Source organism: Nothobranchius furzeri, chromosome 18 (genome assembly GCF_043380555.1).
Source record: "Nothobranchius furzeri strain GRZ-AD chromosome 18, NfurGRZ-RIMD1, whole genome shotgun sequence".
NCBI lineage: Eukaryota > Metazoa > Chordata > Actinopteri > Cyprinodontiformes > Nothobranchiidae > Nothobranchius > Nothobranchius furzeri.
This window is the reverse complement of record NC_091758.1, coordinates 32,149,386-32,175,895: the sequence shown is the minus strand read 5'-3', so window position 1 is coordinate 32,175,895 and position 26,510 is coordinate 32,149,386.

Sequence of the window (26,510 nt, the reverse complement as noted above, 5' to 3'; positions counted from 1 at the left end):
TCTTTTGTCTTCGTATAACCTTAAAAAAAAAAAATATATATATATATATATATATAGAGAGAGAGAGAGAGAGAGAGAGGTACATATATATATAAAAAAATTATATATATATATATATATATATATATATATATATATATATATATATATATATATATATATATATACCAGTTGGCTGATATACATATATATCTATCAGATGGCTATATATATATATATATATATATATATATATATATATATATATATATATATATATATATATATAGCCATCTGATAGATATATATGTATATCAGCCAACTGGTGTATATATATATATATATATATATATATATATATATATATATATATATATATATATATATATATATATATATATATATATATAATTTTTTTATATATATATGTACCTCTCTCTCTCTCTCTCTCTCTCTCTCTCTATATATATATATATATATATATATATATATATATATATATATATATATATATATACATATATATATTATATATATATATAAAGAATTCACTATTTTTCTGGGTTTTGGATGTTTGAATTTGAGCATACAGTTATAAATTTAAGCAATGATGATAATAAAATAAAAATGTGACATTAATCATTTTTTATTAAATGTTGTACCCTTGAAGTTTACAATGGTAAGAAAAATATTTTTTTTGTTTTTTAAGATAAAATTATCTACTTTTTGTTTTGTAACACAAGAAAACATACTCATAATTTCTATTAAAAGATACTACAATCTTTGTGAGTCAAATATAATAATTAAAAAATACATTAAAAGGAAAAAATAAGACATTCTACAAAGGTTTAAATAAAATTTTGATGATTTTTTTATTGTTTATTTTAATCTAAAAGCACTTATAAAAATTTGAATCTATGTCTTCAAAGCAAAGAACGAAGGGAAGAGTGTCAGATAACACGACTCCATCTGAGCCTGACCAGGTCTCTGTGAACAAGAACAAATGATAATCTCCTCTTATCTCTGGTGTGTTTAGTGTCTGTTTGATGGCTGTCGCTTTATGCTCCTGCCATTTGGGAAAGATCAAAGTCAGGAAAAATAAAAAAAGATGAAGCATCCTAACATCCTAACTGAAGGCCTCGATAATAAAGAAGCTGTGGTCACCTTTAATTTTCCTTAAAAATATCTAAGATGAAAAAACAGCAAATCTGTCCTGAATCCTGCCAGTACATCCCAGTTCTTATCCATGACATGATGGTGGGAGGCTGTGTGGCGTTGAGCCGTCCCACCCTCCTAACCATCAGCACCACTGGCCTAATTGATTCTGTTTCTCTTTATCTCTATTTCTTAGTTTTGTTTTTAAGTGAGCAGGAGCAGAGCAAAAAAAAGCTCCTCTTCTCCTCATTTTGAGAAATTATACTCTTGTACTTGATCCAGCTAACAGGATTTTCTTAAATTACTTTATAAAAGACCATCTCTTAACTTTCTTCTTCCTCTCTGGATCCATTCATTAGCAGGTCTGCCTCCAGGCCCGCTCACATCAATTTCTTGGGTTAAAGTTACAAACTTGGGCGGCTCGGGCTCGACGCTCACGGTGGTTTTGGTGGGGAGTGTGTGTGTGTGCGTGTGTGTGTGTGTGTGGGGGGGGGGGGGGGGGGGGCAGAAATGGGGACAAATTGTTAATTTCTGATGTATTAGAAAAATAAAGGGTATTGGTCCTCTGTTATCCAGCATGGCTAGCCTCAGGGACTTACTGTGGTGGAGAACATTATGCAAATGCTCTTCTCTTCTCTCCATCGCAGCCTGCTGTCTTCCACTCTCTCTCCCTCCTTCCACCTTCTCTCATTCTCTTCCTCTCTTTTGCGATCACTCCCCCTATAATCTTGCCTTTTCTGTCTCGTTAATCTCCATCAGTCAGAGTAGAGAGAGCATTTACTGCTGAAACACAGTCCCTGTCTTTTTCTAGTTATCCTCCTTTTAAAAGCTAATAACAGTCATCAACATGTGATTCCATTTCAAACGAGGCACATAAAAAACAAACAAATATGTATGGATCCAATTTAAATAAGTTCTGCGGAAAGGTGCAGAAAAATGGGTTCTTCTCTATTCTGAACTGAAAATACACGAGGAATGGATTATTTTCATAAGAAATATTCGTCATTTTTAGTTTACGCAGGTTTATGAAACGTTTAAGCACAATGAAAGGATCCTATTGAAAGAATGATCGAATGTGAGAAATTTTAACTTATTTAAGTTGTGTTTTAAGTATTTTGCTACATCCATTCTTAGCTAAATATGTCAGATTCGCTCACTTTTCTAAGTCAGAAATTATTTATTCATATGTTTTGACAAAAATAAAATAATAAATAAAATGATTTCTACATTTAGAGAACAAAAAGTAAAATTAATTAATTAATTAATTAATTAAGGAACTATATTTAGTTGATAAAACTGGAAAAAAACATCAAAATGCAACACAACACTGTCATGTTCATCTTTCAAGAAATTTGAAATATTATTGCAAACAAAAAATAAAAGAAGAAATTACAGGTAATATTTTGTTATTGTTTCCAGTTTAGATGCTCTTTTCCTGCCTGAATGAAATACATTTGTAGTTAGAATGATAGTGATGCTGATTGGTTGGCCTGAACAAGCCATCGTTTGGCTTGAGTGGTCAAAAGTGTTTCAAATAAAGTTAACGGAAGAAGGACAATGTTTAGTAAAGTTCATCAATATGGCGCCTGTCACAAATAAAATCAGTGTTGAAGTGGGCTGTGTTCCAGTTAGAAGTTCTGCTCGTAGCAGTAAATTTGTAGAAATCTGTAGAAATGGAATGCAGCCCCTTGTTAGTACATCTGTTCCCAAAATGGCAGCATAAGTGTGTTTGAGGCAGACGTGACCTTTTGTTACAAACACAGATGTTTAAACAGCTTCTATAGGTTCTGAGACTCATAGAAAAGTTTAAATAAACACCACTAGAATAGAAATAAAACACAAACTTAGAAATATAATCCTCCTTTATTATAACTTGCAGTGGAAAATTCAAGAACTGTGTTTTTTTTCCTTGACTGCAAACCTTTGAAAGTACAAAAAAAAAGGCGTGTTGAGCTCCAGATACTCAGATTTTCTAATCTCTCTGTTGATCTTTGGATTCTGCTGCACGAGAACGAAAAACTTCTTATTAAAGCGAGCAAAGACAGGTTAAACGTGCTCATTATCTGTGATCCATAGAAATCCAGATATCCTAAGCTGACATGTAAAACTTTGGTCAATATTGATATTTATTTAAGAGGGCTTTAAAGGGCGGATGAGACCTAAGTTCAGTTAATTAAGTCTTAATGGAGCAGGAGGAGGAAAAAAGAAACAAGTGAAGTGATAAGAGGAGGAAGAGCAGGAGGAGGAGGAGGAGGAGGAGGAGGAGGGTGATGAGGCATGGTGTCAGTGACAAGGCCTTAAAGCGGGAGGGGGAGAGGATCCCAGCAACTCTGGAGTCATCTCCTCAGGCAGCGGACACGGCACTAATGGCAGAGCGGACAGGTTGGATGTTGGTAAATATTAGCTTTGAGTTGGTGGATATTTCCTTTGACACTCTCATTGCATATTCAGGGACAGATGTTTCTGTGGAGGAGGAAGAGGAGGAGGAGGGTGGCTGAATGAAAGGCCTGAGATGGCAGTGTTGCTCTCGAAGGAGCAAGTAATTGGCCCCTCGATGGTGGAGCGGTGACAGAGAGAGGCACTTACACACACACACACACACAGACACACACACACACACACACACACACTGATCTGATAAAGGTGAACGTGTAGCAAATTTGTCGTTTGATGAGGGAGGATTTCCACAAACAGAGCTGACATGATGAGCCTGTGATCTGCCTGTATGAGAGTCAGCAGGGTCCCAGGCAGGCAGAGATCTCAATCCTCCCTCTGCTGCACCTCCTCCACTTGTCTTGCATACTGTCACACACACACACACACACACACACACACACACACACACACACACACACACACACACACACACACACACACACACACACACACACACACACACACACACACATGTGCACGCGCACATGCACATGCACACACACACACACACTTGCACGCGCACATGCACATGCACGCACACACACACATGTGCATGCGCACATGCACGCACACACACACACACACACACACTCACTTGGCTGTGCTAACACTCAGTCTCAGTAATTGCTGCCTGCCATCCATATCTTTCCTCTTGTCTGTCTCTGAGTCCCTCGCTCTGCTGCCGTCTATCTCTCCTCCTCAGAGACATCCACCACCTCTTTTTTTCCCCATTTCCTCTTTTCTCCATCAAATAAAGGGGCCCGGCCCTCGCCTCAGCACCACACTCGATTTCTCACTCTTTCACTTATCTCTGAGCTCCACGCTCGCAGACAGTTATCCACTCTCACCTTGCTTCATCATTTTCTTGCATAGGACAAAAAAAAGTCAAACACTTCCAAAGATATTGGCAAGTTAAAGGGTCAAGAGCTCCGTCAGAGGAATGACAAACGCTGCAACACTTTCAGGTGACAATGTGCAGGGATTTGAGAGTATCAATGGATAAACTCCATTCAATGAAGTGTCGGAGGCCGTCTCAGCTGCCATGACTGCAGTTGTTCTCAGGACAGTAACAGGCGCTTTCATAGTGATCACAAGTCTCTCCTCTGGCCCTAAAACACAGCTTCCTCATCCCACCACACCTAATTACTCTGAACTCTGCAGTTCTCCTTGGATGCCACAAACTCTCCATCTTTCCTCCACCATCTGATTTGAGGAGAAGTCATTGAGTTTGAGGCTTTCCTCTGAGGGGTAATGGTCCTGCTTTTGTCCGGTCCCATGACTCTAATCCTTGGACCTGAGCTAGCTCTGCTGCCCACTCAGTGGCCCTCTGAACTGTTAACTCTTTGGTGCAGCTTAACAATGAATAAGTCAGCGCTCCTGCATTTGGAAACTTAGAATACTGTCTAGTTGGAAGTATTTGGACCATTTTACCCATTTATCTTCACACACACACACACACACACACACACACACACACACACACACACACACACACACACACACACACACACGCACGCACACACGCACACACACACACACATGTGCACATGCACATGCACGCACACACACACACACATGTGCACGCGCACATGCACACACACACACACACACACACACACACACACACACACAAACCTGAAAAATTATGTATTTGTGCTTTAATAACCAGGAACGTGTCAGTGCGTGGCGGTGAAAGAAGCGGATGCAAAGATCCATGTGCGGTTGAGGGAAGCAGGGAAGCAGGCACACAGGAACGATTAGAGGTTTTAATAGAGAACACGCTAACATAGAAACAATGATCCAACAAGAGACACAGAACTGAAGGGGTTTAAATACATGAGGGCTGGGAGCTTGGGTGATTGGGAAACGAGAGGCAGGTGGGAGCGATTAACTTGGACACAGGACTGAACAGAATGGGGAGACAGGACAGGGTGTGACAGAACGAGCTGGTTAGATTAGTACAAATACTTTAAACATCTGCAAATTAATTAAAATCCTAAAAATAATTATTTTAAATGCTCACTTTACGTATTTAAGGTGGTGCATATGTTTAATTCATACAATTGCAGTGTCTCTAGTAGGAATGAATGCTTTGTAAGTTGTATTCTGGGTAAAAAAAAGCCCTGGCGCTCCTGTTTCAGGATCTAGACGATTGCCAGATTAGAGAGCTTCAGATGGTGGGATTTGGAGTCTTACTTCCTGGACATCTCACCTCTGATTGGCTAATAAGACTCTACCGCTGACTTCATTTACTTTGCAACATAGGTGTTCTATCTCCACAAATAACACAAGCCTGGAGGAGTTTTGCTGTGTGGTGGACTTGCTAATGCTAATAATTAGCTTAATAGCTGAGACGTTCTCTGCTGGTTCACTTCTGGCACTCACAGAGTGCAGACGCTTCTGCTTTTGTTCCCTTATCTTTTTTCCCAAGGCTCTTTGTCCTGTCTGCCCACAGAATGCTTCTCTGCACTTCTCCTGAAAAACCCTATATTTTAGAAATGGATTTAATTAATTGGTCATTCAACGCGATTGATAAGATTTTTTCAATGATGAGAACGGAGCAGGGGGCTCCCACTTGCCCGCAATGGACACACCCGGCGGGGTATATGCTCGATTCCTGGAAAGAATGGAGGATCATTGAGATGTGTGGATGTTTGGCCTGATGATCACTGGGTTTCTTCTGCTTGGAGTGGGAGGATATCTGGTTTTCTGGAAATTTGGGAAGACGGGAGCGATTGGAGGGTGACCCACACCCACGGAAAGCACCGTCCGTGTGGAGACCTTACAAACTGGGATGTTACTCGAGGTGAATCGTAAGCTGGATAATGTTCTAGCTGCGTTACCGGTATTAGTGCGCAAAATGGATGTCATCTTGGAGAGGGTCACCGGACAGTGTGGAGATGTTTAAAACCTAAATTGGCTTCACTGGGGGACTTGAATGATCAGTTTAAAGACTTGAAGGCAGAGAGGAAAAGTATCTCTGCCTGACCCAAACAAAGTCTTGTTATCCGAATCTGACGCCATGGCGGCCTTCAAGTTGCCAACGACAACCCCCCACGGAAGAAATGCAGACAGATGCTGTGAAACCCGACCTACCCCCCCCCCCACCCCCCCCCCCCCAACCCCCTTCCGCCGCCGCCTTTGGATTGGTGGACTTCAGAGAGGTCATCAACCTGTAGGGTCAATGTGCTCTGCGCTCTTCCCAAGATCTCCCTCCCACCTGTGGCTACAGTGGTTGAACGCCATACAGGGCTGCTCTCACTGGAGAAACAGGATCCCAGCCCCCCCCCCACCCCCCCACCCCCCCCACCCCCACCACCACCACCACCACCATCACCACCACCATCACTTCCTCTTGGGCTCTCGTGAACTGTTGATGTTTGTGCTTACATGTTTCAGGTGTTTTTTTGTATTGCAAAGCTACGCCCTGCCGGGAGTAACTCTGGAATGCCTTTTTTTCCCTCCCCCAATTTATCCTCATGTAATCCCCTTTTCATCTAATGAAATGCTGGCGGCGCGTGCACACGCAGCAGCTTCTCTCTCTCTCCCGTTCTTTAGCGAGAGTTTGAGAGTAACGTAATTTCATTTCTCTGTATGTCTTGTACGTGTGGTAGAATTGACAATAAAACTGACTTTGACTTTGGTTCCTGGACTCTGAACCAACAACAGCCTTCCCTGTTATGAGTCAAGATGGGTGAGTCCATGAATGTTAAGTGACAGTGTGATGTAGATCTGTGAGGATTTTCAAATCCTAGAGTTTCACCGTCTATTTTCTATCAGAAGCTAACGCATGAGTTAGGTGTAGGAGACTATTTTCATGTTCAGCCTGCATGAAAATCTCAGAGCGGTTGATTAAAATCAGAAATAATCATTAAATGGTTTTTCAATGTTCCACATCTATAACCCTCCCGCTGTCTTTATGGGTGACCCCGCTAGGAAAATTGACCACTGAGCAGGATTGATGGTTTATCCCTTGAGGTCCACGTGGCAGGGGTGAGGTGGTGCTCACTCCTCACCCCTGCCACGTGGACCTCAAGGGATAAACCATCAATCCTGCTCAGTGGTCAACTTTCCTCGTGATGTCACACCCATTAGGACAGTGGGAGGGTTAAATATTCCTTTCCAATATGGTTAAACTTATCTGAAGGGAAGCATCTCCAGTCTTTGGGTGTTTAACTGTAGATTAAAATGTATTTTTGTTTTGTTTTTGTAAATTACAGCATTTTGTCTTAAGTTGTGTTTGTGGGGATGCACTAAATCTCTCATGAAGGCTGGTTTCATTACAATTTTCTTTTTCAGCCTTGAGTACGTCTAAATACTGTAATATTAGAGTTTAATAAGATATCCTGTTTGCTCTCTTTCTTCCAGTTTGCACCCTGAAACATTTTTAGAAATAATAATAATAATAATAATAATAATCATCATCATCATCATCATAATAATAATAAAAACCTTTGCTGCCAGTGAGAGGTCTTCTGTGTTGGGGGAGACGGGGGGGAGGCTCAGAGGAGAGCTGAACTTTGTTAATGGAGTGTTTCTCTGTGCAAGTCACTCAGCTTTGAAAGCCAAGCCCCCCGGGTGAGGAGCGCAGGAATCAGACATGCACAATCAGTTCCACTCCTTAAATCTTCCTCAGAATCATATCTATTTGAGCAGACTTTCCTTAATTTATTTCTCCATCAGTTAGTGGGTTGTGATCTGGCGAAGTGCTTCGGGAATAGGAGGCACCTCTGAAATGTGAAACGGAGAAGGTTCCTCTCTTTTTCTCTCTCTGTTTTCTGCTCCTTCTCCGATTTCCCCCCCCCCCCCCCCCCCCCCCATGTGCCCTCACCATCCATTCAGGCAGCGCCTCTGACTAATTTGCCCATCACGCTTGCTGTCTGGTCCTTTACGGTTGAAGATGTTTTGACGTGTCTCTCTCGGCTCGCTCTCTTCACTGGCGCTGTCTCCGCTATGATTAAGAGTATTCCAATAATAAGCAAAATGCCAAAGAGTCACAGAAAGGCTGAGAAATCTGGAGTGTGAGAGAGTGTGTTCCTCTGCATCAGTGGGGGGAAAAAACAAACGGTTAAAGCAAGTGGTGCATGCACAGCAGCTCCACTCAGAGGAAATGTAATCCAAAATGCAGGAAACGGGAGGCTTCCTGAGGGCCGTCACACATAAAAGACTCTCAGAATCATCATTTATACTTCAGATATAACTCATATTAACTGAGTGGGGTTTATAAATGATCACGTGGCCCTTCTGCAGCACCTGGCTCAATGACTTCTACCCGGTTGAGTATTCTTATTTGATTTGACTCCTGCAGCCAGGCCTTTAAAAATAGGGTGGCCCAGGAGGGGCACTTGTTTATGCATGTGTGGCACCTGTGGTTATGTTTTTGGGTGGGGGGCAAAAATCTAAGGCTTGTTTCCATTGTCGAAACTTCAGGGTAAATTCTGGGAGCAGGAAGTTGAGTGGGAGATAGGATGTCTTGGTCCTCTCAGCTGTTGTGTCTCCATTTAACTTCAGCCTTTTTCTGGACTTGTCGCAGACGTCAGCGTATGAGTGATGTCATTGATCAGCGCCAGAAAGCATTCACAGTAACATAAATAACTAAAAGCATTTATTCTGTTGAAGTACATCATAATTTATCCCATTTGGAGGACGAGAGCAGCTGCGTGATGTAAAATGTGGCGTTCAGTGACCAGAAGAAGTTCTGTTTTATACAGCGCTCTGTAAGACAGCAAGACCCAGAGAATTAAGTAATTTCGGGAATTTTGCAGTGTTTTCCAGTGCTGGCAGATCGATCGGTGCTTATTTTCTTTTGCTTCCGTTCTGCTTCACAAGCAACTCTTCTACTTTTACTACTGCAGGTTGTTTTGGACAACGACTGCTGATGTCATTTCCTACTAAGTTACAACCAATCAGTGCGAGGTAATCAAAAGTTCCACTCAGCAGCTCCACCGGAACATTCCGACTACCTAATCCTGATCCGGTACTCAGAAAGTTCCTGAAAACAGCCATTTGGCCGGAGAAACGGACACACCGGAGAGTTCCTGTAAACTCATCCTGAAGTTCCGACAGTGGAAACACACATTTCGTGCCCCCAACACTTTTGAGGAGAATGTAAAGTCAACTTACATGGAACTCGGTGAGGTGGCACCTGGGGTGGCCAATCAGATTTTAAGGGTAGCATGTGCTACCCCAGGCTACTCCCTGGACACGCCCCTGGTCAGCAAATGGACTCACACACAAAGGCTCCATCCCTTCGGTCCAACCATGTCATCCTCTGTGGATTCACACATCTGATGGGAAAATTTCCCCAAACATTTGTTCTAATTTCTCTTTTTCAAATGTTCTTTCACTTGTCTAACAAGTTATTTTCAATCCTGAGCCAGAAAACAGGCTATGAATCATTCATGACCTCATGAGAGAAAAAGATTGTAATTCTGTGTTTTATTTGAATGAGTGTCTCGACAAATGTAGACACCAGTGAGATGTTGATGGATGATGTTCTGCACTGAGGACATTATTTTAGGTGAGGGTTAGAGTTTGGGTTAAAGTCCAAATTAGCTTTTGTGCATTTTGCACAAGTGAAAAAAAGTGTGATTTGTCACTTCCTGTTTTATTTTGAAACATCTTTGAATCTCTGTCAACTTTTCTATACTGTCCAGACTTCACACCCCAACTAACCCAATCGTGTTTGGTATTTATCACTAAGACCCGACTGATTTTCACTGCGGTCAGCGTTTTAACTCTTCTTCGGGTGTCGTTTGTAATGGTCACCTGATCCTGACTCTGAGGCTTCAATTAAATCTCCTAACTAGCAAAAAAATAAACGTCTGATTTGTTTGATTTTTGTTACTAATAACTGAACATTTTAAGTGAAATGCCACGCATACTCCTGGAATAGAAGCTATACATTTTAAATAAATTAGGTAATAACCTTGTCATTTAAGGCAGAAACATTCATTTGATGCAAATTCAAGTGAAGAGTAACCAAAGCAGCCTAATAAAAGCAGCCAAAAGTAGGTTTTGAAATAATGCAAGTTTAAATGTGACTTTTTCTCACGAATTACTCATTTTTTTCCACAAGTGCTGCAGAAAATCTCCTGAATTATTTAAAAAAATAAGTGATAAATCACAACCAATATTTAAAACTAAATGTGCGTACCCTCGTTTTAAAATCAAAACACACTGATGAGATTAGCAGTGATTTGGGGGATTAATTTTATTCCACTTCTGCCTAAATTGAAGCAAAAAAGCTGAAAAACTGGATTTTTCTTCCATTTTGAAAACTTAGTGCAGTTTTGCTAATTGTTGCTCAGCGGTAGATTAAAACTAAAACGATAAAAAAAAACAAATATTAAAGAGGAAACAGTTGGATAAATTATGTTTGACCTGCAGAAGACTTAGAACAACCCACTGATGCTGATCCTGAACAATTGACTTTATTTTTTCTAAATTTCCACATAAAGTGCTAAGTGACGTGAAGCTGCCAAGTACTTTATTACCCCTCAAGGACAAACAACATGCTCCCCTGAGGACCAACATCACTCAGCAAATTAAGAGCAGGTCCATAGCTCTGCCTATCTCAGCGGCTTCCAGCTCCCTGCTGAACAAAACAACCTGCACAGCTCTATGCCCACTCCTGTTAGTCCTTCATTATGAGTGCTGGCCGCTAACTCGGGGGGCTTTAATATTGTTTTGCTTCCGACGGTCATTTGGCACCGAGTCATGTTAAATTCTCTTCTCTCCTTCCTACCTTTTCTTTGTGTCCTGAAAGGGTGGGGCGGGCGAGGCATGTCGGTAAAACGCACAGGTTTAATTACTTTCTGATGAATTAATTAAGGAGGAAAAACTTGTTCTCAGTCAACAAAAGTAGAGCTGGCTGGGAGCGGGGGCTGAGAATGGGGTTCAAATAGAAGCAAAGCATCATTGTAACCTGTCAGCCCTGGAGGATTTAATTTAGAGTGGGTCTCCTGTAGGGTCCATCTCACGGAGTCCTGCGTCCAGAGTTCGACCACTTGGAGGTTCTTATTGGTGCAAAGCTCAAAGCTATCCATCACTGTCACGCCACCCTCTGGAAACCAAAGCATGCTGCAGAGAAACATCATCAAAACCTTCAGCGTTTGCCTCCAGATTTTACCATCTTCACAATGGATGCATTTTACATCAGTTATCCACTGGCTAAAAAGACACATTTTAGGAGTTTGAACAGTTAAAAGTACTTATATGTGAATAAAATTCTCTGTTGCTGCAGTCAAATATCACACCAGAGGCACCATCTGGACTTTGTAGCTATGAAAAGTATCAGAAATGTGGAACGTAGCTCCAGATACAATGGTGCTTAATGAAAATTTGCTCTTATATTTAAAGTTTGATCATGTATTAGGCCAGATTTTCTATTCTTTTGAATAAAAATTTACTCTGATGAGTGGTGCATCCTGGTTTTAAGTTGCTTTCTGCTTTTATTTTCTGTTCTCAGGCCAAGTAGCCATGTAGGTTTATTTAAAATTAAGTGTCCTTCACGTTTTATCTTGTTAAAAACAACTTGGGTCTAACTAACACTAAACTTCTTGTCAGCAAAAATATCCTGTACTTTGTGAAGCTCACGCACAGGCATGCCAAGCCTGTAGGGCGCAGCAGTTCCCAAAATCACCAGCATCTTGTTTCATGCATTGATAATAAAAATCCTTAAAAGGAGGTCAAGTTTGCACTAAAACACAAACTTTGCTGTCAAAAGTAAAAATGTTGCTTAAAAACAAGCCAAATGTTTTCCTTTACTGTGATATTTAAATTAAATTGATTTAGCAGGAGGCCACCATTGTTATTTACTTCCCAAAGCATTCTGGGTAGTGACGTCCCATGGTTGCACCGCTTATCTGGTTCACACGTCTGACAGTGCAGCAGTGAAAGCAGCTTCGTTTCGGCCTTTCCAGTTTGAACCTGAGAGGCAAGCCTCGCCTCTGTCAGTGCACTCCAGGGCAGCTGTGGCTACATCGTAGCTCATCACCATCAGTGTGTGAATGTGTGTGTGAATGGATGAATGATACACTGCAGTGTAAAGCGCTTTGGAGTCCTTACTCTGAGAGGCGCTATACAATTGCGGGTCATTTATCATTTAAGTGGGTAGCGAGGAAGAAAATAGTCAGTCAGCAGAGAGTGGGGCTCAGTCACTGGTGCACACGCTCCAACTCCAGGCCCATGCCGACGGAGATAGAGAGCGTTTAGCGTTTGTTGCAAAGAGCTCAATTTTATACCAGCGGCTACACCTCAGTATTACTGAAACACATAATAAAACACTCATAAAACTACCTTTATTATGTGTTATCACAGAACACATCATTAAAAAAATCTGAATTTTCTTTATTAAACAGTGAAATAACATTACTAACATTATTCCATTATTTTCAGATACTCCATGCTTTACAAAACTTTGGTGTTCTCTGGGCAGCGCGGCTTGCAAGCCTCCATGACCGGGTTGGTTCAGGCCATCGCTTCCAAATAGAAACCAGGTGATAGTAAGTCAAAGACAGTAGGTACACTGTGAAAATCACAAGTTCTGTGGACGGTGTATCTCTTCGCCTTACTGTTTTATGAATATAAGTATATATAAATTGTTGTAGTCCACATTTTCTAATTCTTTAGGTCTTACAGGTATGCATCATATCACCAGTTTACCTCGTGGATGCATGGCTGGCTTAGCCTGGGCTGCCAGACTCGTCCTCTGTTTAATGGTAGAGTAAGGCACGAACAGTTTAATGTTTTTGTTCTATTATCAACAGCTTGACAAGTCAGAACTTCTGACTAAACACTATATTAGAACTGGGGAATACAGCAAAACATCAGTTTTTAGCCAAGATTTGTTTCTTTTTCACATAAAACTACAAACATGTGTCCTTAAAACATGTTTGAAGTAGTAATTCATACATCCAATCTAATGTTCATAATAATACTTAATGATATTCCTCTTTTAAATGAATGTGAACACTAGCACTGTAACGATAATAAAGCGAAGAGCAAAGCAGAAATTAATATGGCATCATCATTTAACATGCTTCCCAGATCTCATATTTCCTCTCTCTCAGCCCTATTGACCTTCCGCTTGTTGGTTTCTTTTAAATGTTTTGCATAACGATCTTCTCGTGAGGAAAGCTGTGGACACATAGCGGTTCCTTTGTTGTCTTTCGACTGGAAATCACAACCAAAAGCGGCACAACGTGTCATTGTAGCCCTTCCCTGCAGCAACAGCCAAGCTAAATGCAAACGCCAAAGCTAATATCAAAAACCAATTTGCGTTAGGGATGGACAATATATCGGCATCAATGTCGGTGTTGGCCGATGTTAGTCATTTTTTAACATATCAAATCAAATCAATCAAATCAAAGCTTTATTTATAAAGCGCCCTCCGCAACCCTGTCAGGAAGCCCAAGGCGCTGAACATGGTACAGCACAAAGTTAAATATAGTGAATAAATAAGAAAATAAAAGCAATTCAAATTACAAAAAAGGTGAAACATTCTAGTAGAAGACAAATGTGTAAAACAAGGGATAGAGTGAACCAATGAAAACTGTGAGATAAAATCAACACAAAAGAGGGCCAAATTCAAACATGTATAGAGGTATCGGTCGGATAAAAAAAAAATAAAATAAACGAGCTGATATTATCAACCGATTTTATTTTTCCATCTTGTCACCATTTGTTTGCCTGTTTCAGAGGGTGAGGGGGTGATGTGTATTTGTTTAGTCATGTCACAGTGATCGTAATCATCTCAGAAGCGTAAATGTGTGTGACGTGTGTGTACACAATAACGTCAATTCAGCTTTAACAATTTTCATTCTATACAAAATCTGCTTATTTTAGAAGCATTAATATCAGATATCGGTATCGGCCCAAAAATTTCATATCGGTGCGTCACTAATTTGCATCATCATCCCATAATGCCTTGCATGCTTGAAAACATGGCTGCCCTTGTACCTCAAAAAAAGTTTCAAAACAGCTAAGATTGTGTGAATAATGAAGCATTTTTTGAGTTTATAACTTTGTTAACATCTTTAGAGCAACGTGTCTTTATATTCGGGTTCCTTTTAAGGCTCTGAATGTTGTGGCGCTGTGTTGGCTGATGCGGCTCTGCAGCATCGCATGGACATCGGGGGCAATTTCACTGGATCAGCAGATCGAGGTGGTGGTCACCCTGTTTAAAAAGGGGGACCTCTCAACCTTAAAGAGAGGTCAACTAGCAGCAGCATGGACCTGTAGCTGCTGGATGATGATGTTTCAAATTTTCTGCACACAACAAATCAAGTCTCGTTGTGAGGACTCTTTTCTTTCTGTGGATCTGAAGAGTACAACAGTTCCAAGTAAGCACCTGTCTCACCTGACATCCAAAAGCTGCTTGTGATGGAAACATTATTTGAGGAAGGTGTTATCATTTGTGTTCGTATAAACTAAAAAAACACATCTCACACTAGACGGCTACAGCACGAGGTCTTTGCATATCTCTGGTTGTTTGAAATTCAAACATTGTGTAGGTGTTGAGTTCTTATGGCTTTGCAAATTAATTATTCTGTGACCTGAATACATTTATCCTTTGATCATATTACCTCTGACCCTCATAAGGTTTTGTATTTTTGTCTTTTTTCCAGTTTACTTCCATACAAGTTTAGCTGCAGATTTTTCTGTTTTCTTTCCTTGTGTCCCTGCTTTGAACTTGTCACAATTCAGCAAAACGTCCAAAAGGGACATTCATGAAGAATTCCTTACGCTCAGAGATAATGACACAACGTGAACACCTGTTTTGTATCTTTGAATGTGTGTGTGCGTGTGTGTGTGTGTGTGTGTGTGTGTGTGTGTGTGTGTGTGTGTGTGTGTGTGTGTGTGTGTGTGTGTGTGTGTGTGTGTGTGTGTGTGTGTGTGTTAGTGGCAAAGAGAGAAAGAGAAAGGATGGCTGTTTAAATCCAGAGTGTGCACGGCAGAAATATCACCAAATTAGATGTCTCTAATCCCTTGGGAATAAGAATTAGTCTCGAATGAATCAGTCCTCAAATGAGTAGGTGTTTTGAGGAAACAGAGGCACAGATATAAGCTAGAAAATAACAATCCACAATGAAAATACAACAAGGCCTGTTAGTGATGCTGCCAGAGGAAGACGCCAGAAAGATCAGAGACATTCAGCATCACAGACAATGAAGCAGAATCTTTGCAAACTGATGATTTGCATCTTTAGTTTCTTACCTTTTGGCTTGATGAACGCAATATATTTGAGTAAAAAATGCCAGTTTCTTGATGATGCATCTCCCTTTGTTTGTTTTGTTGTTTTGATGGATGCATTCTAAATATAGAAAGAACTCAAAGAGCAGTTTGTGTGTTTGAAACGGGTCGGTGCTGAAGAAAACAGCATTTTAAGTTTTATATTTGCACCAATGAATTAAAAATAAAATCACTGAATAGTTTTTGTTGTTCCTGGTGATGATTGGGTGATCAAAGCCACTTCATTCTGCGGATTCTGGGTTAGCGTGTGTGTTTAGGCTAATGAATTAATGCTGAACTAATGTCTACCGATGCAGATGTGTAGAGTTTCTCCTACTGGGTGGCCGTGCACACTCTTAGGTCCATGCTTCCACAAACGTCTGTCCACCCACACAATGTGGAAGTTTCTAATTCTTAATCGAGATGGATCTCTGCTATCCGCAACTCATTCTGCAAAAAGAGCAACTTCTTTTAGCACCACTTTTAAATAATCACCTTTTAAACCTTTATTTACTGGAAATTAGGACATCTTCACGTGCATGTCACAAAACACAAACATCCTCATGCCGAAAAGTCATGAAAAGGTTAGGCCAAACATGCAGTCTTTAATGTAAAAATGTGTACTTTGTTAGCAGCACCACCCTCCTCCTTAACCCTCTCAGGCTCAAAATAAGTTTTGATAAAAGGACGAACAACTAAGTCCTTCAGGGGTACTTCTGAGTTAAAAAATGCTCATGAAATACGTATGTGGAGTAACCAGGTAGGAAGGTTTTAACTGGTGCAAATCTGCAAAGCCTGCCTCCAGAGGGTTAATCACACTATCAAGTTGTAAGATCAATACAGCTTAGTCCCTAAGCTCTGTTTTATTTTACGAGCAAAAGTGGAGGCAGTGTACTCAGCAAATGCTCCTACCGGTACATGCGAATTTCTTTGAGCTCAAATTAAGCAGGATTAGGAAGTGTGGCTGGGGGAACGAGAGGGATCTAGAGGGACAGAGGGGGTGAGAGAGAGGGGTCACTGGTGGCTTTGGACCATAAATCATGTGACAATAGCTGAACGTGGTCAGCCAGACTGTCTGTCAGACAGAAGAAATAAAGGCCTGCATTATCCAGGCTGGTCCACAAGGACAAATGATCAGACCAATAAGAGTAAAACTTAATGTAGCTTAATAAAAAGTCTGTGCCATCTTTAACCTGCTTTCCTGTGTAAATCTCTAATGTCGTAGTGGCTACAGAGAAACGGTTTGTTCTGAGAAAAGATGGTTGACACGTCATAAGCTTAGACACACCACCTTACATCTGCATGTCCCAACTCACTTCAGCATCAGCGATGTAAAAACGGTGGTTGTGGTAACGCTAACAGCAGAACAACGCATGTCCAAGCTGCTGTTAAGATTAGCACAAGCAACTGCTAACGCTAGCCTGAGCTACTGCTAATGTCCTTGTTGGACGAGAGGAAAACAACAAAAAAGAATGTTGGAGCGCTCAAGTAACATTCCAGGGTGTACTGGGCAGAGGTGTGGACTCGAGTCATTATTTTAATGACTTCTGACTTGACTTGATAAAATCTATAAAGACTTACGACTTGACTCAAACTTGAACGCCAATGACTTGTGACTTGAATCAACTTGCATCTGTTGACTTGATGATGACTTGAGCATATTTGATATTTTAGCACAAAAGTGGCACGACATGGACAAAAATCATGAATCATTCTTGGTTCTGGGTTTGATCTTGTACTGCTAAATGCAGCAGCTCTTTGTTTATAATCAGTTTCAGTTGCACTTTCTGCTTGTTTGAGCAAATAAACGAAGCTTTAGGAAGCTTTATTCCTGGAATTTAGTTATTATCATCGTCATTAAATTGAAGCTGGACAGATGACTTGATTATGACTTGAAAATTCAAAGTTAAGGACTTGGACTTCCAGATCATTGACTTTGGACTCGACTAGGACTTGCTTGTCTTTGACTTGGACTTGACTGGAAAGACTTGTGACTTACTTGTGACTTGCAAAGCAGCGACTTGGTCACACCTCTGGGAATATCTAGACTTTGAATGAATGCCAGATAGCTCCACTGCTTGTCGGCCGATCCTTGTCCTCTTCATCATTCGTCCACAAGCCCCTACCCCATAACCCACTGAACCGTCACTTTTCCAGACACTCACTTCTTCTGTTGTTTTGGGCCTTTTATCAAGGCTCCTGGGCCATTCTGAGCCATAACAAAATCTCATAAGCTATAAAGAGAATAGTTTCCCATCATTAAAAAACTCTTTGTAGGACAGCTTTAAAGTGTTTCTGGCCAATCAGAAGCAGGAAAATTATTTTTATTTTAACCTCAGACATCAGAATCATTTAATAAAGTCTTTAGAACTTAAACACCCCCTAGTGGTAGGCTGCAGTATACATTACTGGGACATTACTCTGATAACAAAGTACAAATGTACTCCTCTGAATATTTTTAACTCTTTGCTGATTAACACATTTCTTACCATTTTGTTGCACGCTCAAAGATTCATTTTACTGACATTTTTCTTTTAAATTAGTTATTTAATGTGTGAAAAACGCAGTGACTGTGTGAAGATGAGTACGTGGGACTTTTAGCACAACGGCCAGAGTGAAACTGCTTGTCAGAAACATCCAGTGTGACAAAAGACTGATGCAACTTCTCAATGAGCATCACCTGATCTACAGCTCAGTTAATGTGATCAGATAAAACTCCTCAGCTTGTTTTTACTGGACTTCTTTTTGTTTTTCTGTCATTCAAACACGTGCTTTGTTTATTTTGAGCAGGAACGAATGAAAGTAGCAGCAGACAGATGAGGCTGAGGCCATGGTGTCAGGACTAGAGGAGGCCCCGGTGTGCTGAAATAACTCAGACTCATAAAGAAACGAGATCCAGGCTCTTATTTGTCAGGGCACCTGCCTGCTCCGTCTCTGCGCTGTGTGAATATGCATGAGGATTTGAGAGGTATAAATAGTGGAGGTGTCCATATTGCCACTGCGCTTTCCATCAGCGCAGAGAGAAAGCTTTAATGGGCTTATTATGAACTGCATTACATCATCAGCAGCCAATTACAAATTCCTCGAGGGAAAAAGAGAAGTTGCTCTTCTCAAAGTTTATTAAGCCAAAAAAAAAAAAAATCACATAGCCTCTGATAGGGTTGGGAATCGAAAACCGGTTCTTGTTGAGAACCGGTTCCCACGATTTCCCAGGAATTGTTCGCGACTTTGCAAACGATTCCCCGTATCACTTCCAGCCGGCGCGAATGACGTCACCGCACACGCCGCATAGCTTACGGCAGCAGGAAGCATCGCGTCTAAGCGGCACAAACGCTCGAAAGTTTGGTTATAATTTACAAGAAAGCATGACAACAGGCTCACTTGCAATAATTGCAGCGGCGGTGACGTTCGCACGTCCTCTCCTGTTAATACTGCAGGTGAATAGTCAACTAACACTGCCTATCATGTCAGCGTCATTAGGATTAAATACACACCTCCACACAAACAGACTCCAGTGACTAAAGTCCGATCTGTGGTGAGATTTTTCCCACTCTGCAAAAGCTACAGCAACACTGCACCGAACAGGAGGATGACTCTGCCTTCCCAGGGAGCATAAAGGAGAACATTCGGAAAGATATTTCCAACTGATACAGGTACAACTGATTATTTACCATAAATAAACCAGCAGTTATAATGCAGGAGGCCGTGTGCTATTATTTTTTTGCCACCTACTTTGGAATTGATAAGGGAATTGAATCGATAGACGGAATCGATGCCATTGATGATGAAAACTGATCAATTCCCACCCCTGGTCTCTGTCGTGTACTGGTTCTGAATGAATAACCTGAAGTTTCATCATAACATTTCTGCTGTACATGAGAAACATTTCTTGAGAACTTCATTTCTTAACATTGTTATCTCTTTTTCACATCACCAGCTGCTGATTATGAATTCTGGTTGTGTGAAAGTCACATTTGCTGCAATGTCTAACAAATAATACACAAAAAATGATGAACGCCACTCACATAATACTATTTTAAAGTTATAATAAAGGAATAATATTGAGATCTGTTTTTGTAGAAACAAATGAGACACTATGGAAGTTCTGGGAGGGGAAAATTTGACAGCTTGGTCCTCTCAACCCTTTCAGAACTTTGCTAAGACATGATCGTATCACGATCGTTTTGGCAGTGAGTGGCATCCCTGATTAATGGGCAAAACATTAAAAGTTTTATTCTGTCAAAGTGCATCATAACTGAACCCATTCAGGAAACTGGGTCTGCGGCTGTGTGGCGTTAAAAAGCGGCGTTCGATGACCACACCAAGTGCTCTGCTCTGTAGGAGACCAGCAAGTGGCTAAAATTACGGTATTTTGGGCTGTAATGTGATGAAGGAGCTATTCCTCCAAGGTTATCTGACCTTTTCCACAGTCCCTTTGACACAGCGCCAGAGTGCATGAAACAGCCTCAAGGTCATGCATTCGCTTCTAAACTGTTTACTTTCCAGCAATGAAGACAGAAGATGGAGACTCTTTTATTTTATAAAAATCAAAGAACTCTATTTTCAATCAAGCTAATCAAAACAACTGTTAGTCAATAATACAAAGTGACCGATCTGTGAAATCACAATATTATGATTAATATGTTTTTAATAAGTAATATGACTTATTCTAGTCACTAGACACACTGATACACTAAGGTAAATAATCACATGACACATTGCTGTGCTGATCCAATCAGAACCTTCCTAGTCTGAAGCGTGGCAGAGTCTCTGTGGTGTTTATTAAATCTGTCAGCTTTGATTCATCCAGAATCAAAAACATCCAGATTAATAAAACAGTTCCAACGCCATCTTAAGATCAGTTCTCAAGATCTCTTCTCAAGATCCCATGAAGTTCACCACATGTTAATTGAAGTATGGACAGGCCATCTATACTTCTCTTTTAAGCTGAGAACCATCAAGCTGGGAAAAATCTGTCGTTGTTACCAACCAAGCTAAGGTACCTTTCAGAATAAAAGCTGAACTCGCTGACCCAAGGAGGGTCCCCTTTTTGACGCTGTGAAACACCTGTCGCTTTTACCTGGAGACAATCCAAAGACTGGTTTGTCGTACTGTCGACGCTGTACCATCGGCTCCAGTACCAGAGGAGGGTCGTGGATCTGGCATCCGGATCTGTATGGAGGTCTCACTGAGGGTATGTGGATGCAACAGAAATGGCGTCTCATGTGTTTATGACTACGAGTCTCAAACTCTGATCAGTTAGGAGCAAAACATCATCTCCCACTCTGACTTTGCTTCTCCGGATGCGAGGTTGTGAATTTGACACTCATTCACCTCACACTTCATTCCAACAAAACATCCATCATTAGAGAGTTAGTCTTGTTAAATTGTTTAAAATTATTTAGTAATAAATTTCCTTAAATGTTGAAAGTCTCTCTCTCTTCTCTTGTCTCTCAGTTAATGCAAAGTGTTATTAGAAAATCCCTGCAATAAAAAGATCCAATCTTCTGATTTAAATAACCCAGTGTCCATAAGATGGAATTCATACTAGATATGAATTTTTAATGTCTTATGGTCCTTAATTAAATGTAATTAAAATCTATCATTACAGGGCAAACCTTTAACCTTTGCACCGCTGTGTCACACTCAGATAAAATAACCATAAATAATTTGAAGCTTACCCGTGTCTGGCTTTGATTAACTCATTCCCTCACCTGAGCCGAGCTGTCTGTGAACCGCGGATTAATAAGGTAGAGCCTTGCTGCAAAACTGTGCTGAAAGTGCAGCTCTCCAAGTAAAACTCGCCACAAGCGACCCAGTTGCATCATGTTTGATATGAGCCTAAAGCTAACAGCTAAAGGGCTAATGCTTACGATTCAGCAGCTGAGTGATCACTGGTTGGATGGAACACATCTCCTAGCATGTAACGCCTTTTAGTTTAGTTTAGTTTATTTCAAACAAAGAAAACATACATAATTTTTTTAAATACCACAAACAGAAAAAATACATATCATCATCCCTTCTTCTCTGTTTGAAAAGGAGTAGGCTGAAGTGGAAACTTATATGTCCCTACCCCTTTATACAAGTAATTTTTACTTGTTTACTAAATCTAACACAAAACGTACAATAAAACAAACAAAATGGTACAAGTCACCAAAAAAAAACACCAAACCATATGGAAAAAAAACAAAATATAGAAAATTTAATTAAGTAATACCGTTTTAGTTTTATTTAAAATTAAAGTATTTCTAATGAAATGAAACATACAAAATTGGCAGTGTGCACTATGACTGAAAGGGCAATGGTACAGAGGGGTCTAAACAGCTATTTCACTGGTTAGATGTCAATCGTGCTGAGAGCACGAGTAGACAACACGTTCAACCTAGCTTAAAATGTCGTATCGGGTTTTTAAACGTACCGGGAACAACTGTCAGTTATAAATAATTGTGGGGGCATGTCCCTGGCAAAAATGATGCTTGTGAGTGCAAGTCCCGATAGTCGAAACGGTCTTAAACCCTGTAATCTGAGTAGAAATTTTATGAGAATTTGTTGAAAACAGAATCTAGTTTGCAAGTCAAACTTACTTCTATTTTAAATTGTTATTTTGATTTGCTGTCGTAGCAGAACGGTGAGAAAAACTCGCTGTTTCTCAAAGCAATCCTTTCTTGTGATCGTTACATTTGTAGAGGAGCGTGCACCATGCTCCGCTTGCTGTCATAGAGCCATAGAGATTCACTCAGTCAGACTTCTGCTCTACTTTCTCCTCACAGTTCTGTCTGCGTGACCCACCTGGAATCACCTCAGTAGTGCCAGAGCCCCTCTGAATCATCTTTTCTAAACCTCGTCTCTAGCTGAATGAAACAAAAGTGGAATTACTCCTCCTGGACTCAGTTCCCTGGAGGTGCTGAAGAGGTTAAATCATCAGAGGACGGTAACTACATTGTAAACGATGCATTCAAGGAGAGCGTAGAAGGTCAGGAGCAGAGAGCTCCCTGTACGGCTGAAGAGAATGAGAACAGCCGTGGGGAGATTAACATGGGAGATACAGGCCAAGCCAGTGCACGAGAGAAAGAGAGTGAGATAAGTTGAGGAGGGTGGGTGAGTCGGAGATGAAGCATGATAAGCCTGATAGAAACGGGGCTCAGGGTTCTCTGAAGGAACAGGTCGAGGGAGGTGGATAGACACGGCGGACGGCACATCAGGCGCGCCCGACATTAGCGGGACCTCTAAACCTGCAGAAGGCCTGCTGCCACGTAGGTGCCAGTGCAGATGCAGATGAACGAGCGTAGCAGAGAAACAATTGGGCAGGGGGCAGCAATCTGGGCATGAGGGGAAGCAGATAGAAGGAAAGGGGGTGCTAGGGAGAGGGTACCATCCCTGCCGCTCTTTATCACAGCCATTGATCGTGGCGTGTGTGCATTGATCCAAGTCGACCATCTGCTAGAGTTAGATAAGCGTGCGAGGGCCTGGGCATTGTGCTGTCACTCACGGAGTGTGCACTAAGAGAGAGGGAGAATGAGAGAGATAGAGGGAGAGCTCAGTAGTGAAAAAGGGAGTGGTGATGTTGAGGAAGGAGGGGTGCTTTGGCTGCAGGGAATTATGGGGGCAGGATTAGCCTCCTCACTTGCAGGAAACAGAATTTTAAACGGCTGTCTCCTGGCTTTCTCGTGCACACACACACACACACACACACACACACACACACACACACACACACAATGCTCTGATGAAGTTCACTGTAATAGAGTGTATGACGAGTCAAGATGGGGGTAGGGAGAGCTTAGTGTGTGTGTGCTCATGTGTGTGTGTGTGTGTGTGTGTGTGTGCACGTGTGTGTGTGTGTGTGTGTGTGTGTGTGTGTGTGTGTGTGTGTGTGTGTGTGTGTGTGTGTGTGTGTGTGTGTGTGTGTGTGTGTGTGTGCCCCTAGAGGCCACACTGAGAACAACTTTCTATCGCAGCTTTGGGCCAGATCTACATGAACTTTCTTGATGCTCTCATGAACACGACGAGCATCAAAAGTTTTATTCTATAATTTCTTTATTAATGATAAATGGCTGAAATGTATTTGTGCAACAATATAAGTTAGTCATTTTCAATAAAGTTTTTTACCCTTTTATGATTCTGTATGTGACCAATCGTCATTTGGAAGGAGCTTCCCTGTTTTGGGGAGGGATTTAGAGAAATAGCTCTAGCTTTAACTTTGACAAATACGCCTGACTTCAAGTTCATGTTTGACCACTTTCTGCATTTGTGTTTCCTTCCCTGCTAGTTCCAAAGAACACAGAAGTTGTTACGGTTGTTTGTATTTTATTAATTCCCATATTTAGTTGTCAAATATGGAGTCATCGTACAAATAGTCTGTTCGATTGCTGACCATCACTTCTGATCGTTTCCAACTCTAGAAATGCGTTTATTTGGTCAATAAAACTTCCTTGAGGCTAAAGGTGAAATAACGATAAATGTGAAGGGACACAGAAAAGCTGAACATTCATTGTTTTAAGTTAAACTTGTGAAAAGTAGAAGATGACCTTTGACCCCTGTCCTTTGACCATCCAAACACAGACTCGATCAACTCAGCCTGTAGAATAAGTCGCTCTGGATGATCCTGGAACATTAATCACAGTGAGAAAATAAATGTGTTTGACTGTGAACATCTCTAGTTGGATTAAAAAGCAGCCATTGCTCCTCAAATGGAACTATAAAGCTCACAGAGTGAGACTTCAATTCTCTTTGTGCTTTCTTCTAAAAGTCACGTTGGATTTTACAATTTCAAACAAAGAACTTTGGAGCCACAATATCCACTTTTCTTTTTACATTTGGCTGCCTTTTATTTTACTGGCTTATCCAGCAGGATTTAGGGAGAAACAATATGGTGTGTCACAGTTGGTATTTGTGTACAACCGTAAGCCCATGTGCATTCGGCCGAGTGGCACCTGTCCCTTCTCCCCTGGCTTGTGGTCCCAGGAAAAAAAAAATTCACAGGGTTTGTGAAATTTCCTGGTTTCCAGGGAAACCTATACAAGAGAAACTGCAGCAGCAGCATCAGGCCCTGACCTGAGGAGCGGGGGTGGGGGGGTGGCAGCAGAAGGAGCGCGTGTTCTCCCAAAGCTGGAAGGACCTGGCGATGTCCCCCCCCTCACCCCACAGCCCCCCCCCCCCCCCCCCCATCCTCTATGCAACTGTCTTTAAGGCTATTCTGGTCTGTTGTTGCAACTTTTTCTTTGCTCCATTTTCCTCTTTAGAATTTGCACATTGGGGTCCGACACACAGGACCGCTGCTTTGTGGGAGGGTGAGTGGGGGGTTGTTTTTGATGTGAAGGCGAAAGTGGTATGGAGGGATTAGCGTGGCCAGTTGGATCATCTTACAGCTCCGGACCCCTCCACCACCCCCCAGACTCGTGGACAATGGGGATTAAAACTTCTCTTTTTCTTTAGCTGCAAACGGCAGGATGACAAAGACAGTATTCCTCTGGGCCTTTAACACCAGGCTGCACAGCTGAAGTTGGTGATCGGGGTTGGGGGTCGGGAGGGGGGAGCAGGGGCTCTTATACAGAAAATTAATCCTATGGAATTTTTTTCTTGATTGCGAATGGAAATTTTGTAGCTTTCGCCTTAAAAATCTTCCAATCCCACATCGCCGCGTCCGGTGGAGGGAATGTTTACATCCGTTACCGGGGAGGCCGGGAGCAGCTGATCTACAGTCATGCAGAACCTTCAAAGGCAACATATCAGCGGTTCATTTAGAAGAGATGTGATTGATTCATTATATTTCACTTTTGTGGGTGTCCCACAGCAGAGCTCTTTGGCTGCGAAGACGCTCTGACATCACATCCTATGACCCTGATTCTCTGTGCAAGACAGAAATGATGTTTCTCATCTGAAAATGACCGCTAAACAAAAGAGCACCAGGTCAATGGATGCCAATTACCTGACTATTATAAAACCGGCACAACTCAACAAAAGGCAGGGTCTGGGCTCAATTATGGCTGAAAATCTCTCCGCCATCATCACATTGTGTCGTGGACTCGTCGTCGGGTTGAAACTCACAATGTCGCCACGCTCGTTTTGACTGATGAATGGGAAAACGCAATGTTGTCTTTGGGGGTTGTCAGAGAGCAATTTCCAACTGCAAATGACAACCCCCCCCCCCCCCACACACACACACACACACACACACACACACACGGGTGTATAGCAAAATTGTTTCTCTAATAAAATGCATCTTTTGATTGTGAGGGGGGGGATGTTTAAAATATATGCATATTATCTCTGGAGCTTCTCCTCACGTTTCCATCCCTCTCCTCCCCCTCCTCCTCCTCTTTCTGCCCCCCCCCCCCCCCCCCCCCCTGTTTGCAGTAAATAAAAGATTAAAATGACTGTTCTAAAAACACCGACTGGTCACCAGAAGATAATTGTTTCAGTTTTGTTTACTGTGCGTGAATGTTTCTGCTCCCCTTTTTAGTCCTTTTTTCTTTTCATTGTGTCCATAATTAAAATTCCTTTATTTTCAAAGTAGTTATGAAAGAAGCTGCTAAATTGCCTTTTCAGCGTTTGTGTTGTCATTGGCCTGCTGTCAGCAAGGGTAGAGGAGAGGGAGGATGGGAGACAGTCACAACGTCCTTGGGCTGATGGAGCGGTGTGTGGTGAAAACGGGTGGAGAGGCATGTGTGTGGCAAGTCTGAGACGAGAGAGTGTAATGGTCAAAA